A 2,937-nucleotide genomic window follows, 5' to 3' on the forward strand; every position below is an offset into this window, starting at 1 on the left:
ATAACATAGATAATCATGTGGTTATATAATTACATATGTAATTATTTCAGTAAACTTACTGGGTCTCATTTTTGTACATCTGGCAACCTCTTCCATATAAACAGTATTTTTATGAATGAGGCGAAACCCCCCTTTTTTACGCAGAGTGTGATTTGCAGGTGAAGCGGCATTTCCCCCTTCTTTCAACGCCAATTTTTTATTATAGCTTCATATTTCTTGAAACATGAAAACGCTTTATTCCTGGCAGCTAAATCAAATAAAAAATATTTGCAAAGTCACTGTAAACGCTTCTTGTGGGCCGTGGCTACATCATGTAATAGTGGCTAACTGAACTAATGGAGTGTCTAGTTCTTTTTCTTTTCGTCACAAAACACTGGTTAAATAATCAGAAAACACATATTAACTCTTTTTTTTTTAACATTATCTGAACGTTACAATGAATATATAGATGCTTTTGTGTGTATGTGTGTGTGTGTGTTGCGCGCGTGCGCGTGTGCAGCGTCTATGGCATACGAATTCAATACTTGGCGGATGACTAAAAAACATTATCTATAATTCGTTATCGGTATCTGAATGCCCTATATCTTTTGTTAAAATCTGATCATAGTTTTCGCTATTTTTATTCCATAAGTCGTGGCTTTTCTCTGAGGAGTCATATCCACATTCGAACAGCGATGAAAAAAAATATACCTCTGCTTGTCTCAACTCAAGCAACTACTAGGTGGGTGGTTCCAGAGGGTAAATATCAGGCTTAGAACTTACTCCCAATACAGGTAATCAAGATTTTAACTTATCACTCCAGCAGTAAGAGAGGTTCAAGATTGATTTGCACTGATGTCAACACGTAAAAAGATAATTCTATTGCTGGGTGCCAGCGCATGTTGGTATCAGTAGGAATGAGCGATCTGAATGGAAGGCCAAGGCAGCTGCCGCTCAGCCCTGTGACGCTCGTTTTCCTCTCCTACACATCGATCTGAAACCCAGCATCAGGAGTTGTCTTTGCGATAAATGGAAGGAACAATGGAGGCATACCTCTTTAAAACAACTGCGAGAGATTAGAGATGACCTTGGCAGTTGGGTGACCAGCGTCCAAACCAACCGAAAAGTGGAAGTTGTATTAACAAGACTAAGAATCGGGCACACAGGACTGACTCATGGGCCAATGATGGCTAAAAATGAAGCACTTTGTGAAGGATGCCAAGAGCCATTAACGATCGCACATGTAGTGAAAAGATGTGCAACATTCTCAGACCAAATACGTATGTACTTGTCTCCCCCATATACACTGAAAAATGTATTGGGGAGGATTGTGGCATAAGGGTCTTATTAGTTTCCTTAGGGAGACTAATATTTAAATAAAATTTTATTATGCATAATATTTATGCAATAGTTTTATACCCCTAGAGCATAATATTTTATTTTAAAGTTTCAAAATTTTAATATTTCTATCTAACAAGGTATTCGCTGTCAGTGGCCCTTTAGCTGTTGACGCGGCAGATAATTTGAAATAATCAATCAGTCCCAATACATGTGTATGATATCTAATATTTTGGAAAAAAATTCTTGGATGAAATGGGGAGGTCAACTCACATTCTACTTTTATTTGTCATATATCCATTTTCTTCTGTTTGTAATGCACATTTGTGCACTTTGTATGCTAAGTGTAGATTAAAATAGCAAACGTGTTTTATTGCTAAACCAAAGTTTACGTATCTTATCTTACTTATTTTTGAATTCATAAAATTCCCGTTTCTTTTCGTCAGAACCAAACATTGATTCATAAACAGGAAATAAGCTGTGTTATCATTTTAGAACATTAACTGGAGGCAAAACAGTAGTAGGGCTACAGTGAATACATGGATGACTGTGTGTATGTGTGTGTGCGTGTGTTCCCGAGGAACTGAAGTAGTTAAACATTTTATTTAGAATCATTGGTTTTATAGTTCATACACATTTTGTACCTCTTCTCGTGCAAAATATAGCATGTAGTTGGCAAAGAAATCTATATAGCAAATATTTATTTTATAAAATATATATATATATATATATATATATATATATATATATATATATATATATATATATATATATGTCTATATATTTTTTTTTTCGGGGGCATCGACTAATTGGAAGGATGCATATTAATTTCGAAAATATTTTTGCTGTCGGTTTATTTGTAAAAAGTAAAAAACAGTAATATTTGTAGAAAAGAAAGACCAATACTGGAGGCGGTCATAGTTATAATAACAAGCTATAGTTATTCAAATGCTTATCTAATCCCCGGGACAGAGGTGACGCGCTTATGTGAGGCCATGATTTCTTCCGTAACACTTTCCATTCCCTCTTAGCACGACCTGTTATCTTTTAGGAGGTTCTTTCAATAGCCGTTTCCCAATACTGACAATATTTACCCAAACATGTTACATCGGGTTTGAGTCACATGCCTTGCGGAAGAACTGCCATGTAGTTTTGGTCATCGAACCACTTGGTAAAATGCCCTTGATGTGTGCACTGGGCACTTATCTTGCACACATATGGTTGTTTCTGGAAAGGGCCAAAGCATAGCAATGTATTGATGGGATAAATGGTTTGAGCTAAATTAATCTATGTTATATCCCATCCATCAATGGAACTTCCCGTACGCTCTCCACATACTGCTGGGCGAACTGAGGCGATGTTGACAATGATGTTTTTTCAACCTCTCTTTGATAACGTTCTGTGGTGAATCCTATTTTTTTTTCTTACCGTGCAGCTTTTTAGTGGGGGCTTAGGTTGCGTTTTGTTGAAGGGGCATCCGGAACGAGGGCGGTTGTTCAGGGTGGCCAATCTCCTCCCATTTATTTATCTTATACCTTCGACCGGCTCTCTGGTTGTTTCACTGGCAGAGAAATTTCTTCCTCATTGCAACGAAACGGCCTCTGATTGCAAAACTAAAAG

Source organism: Penaeus monodon, chromosome 4, assembly GCF_015228065.2.
Source record: "Penaeus monodon isolate SGIC_2016 chromosome 4, NSTDA_Pmon_1, whole genome shotgun sequence".
Classification (NCBI taxonomy): Eukaryota; Metazoa; Arthropoda; class Malacostraca; order Decapoda; family Penaeidae; genus Penaeus; species Penaeus monodon.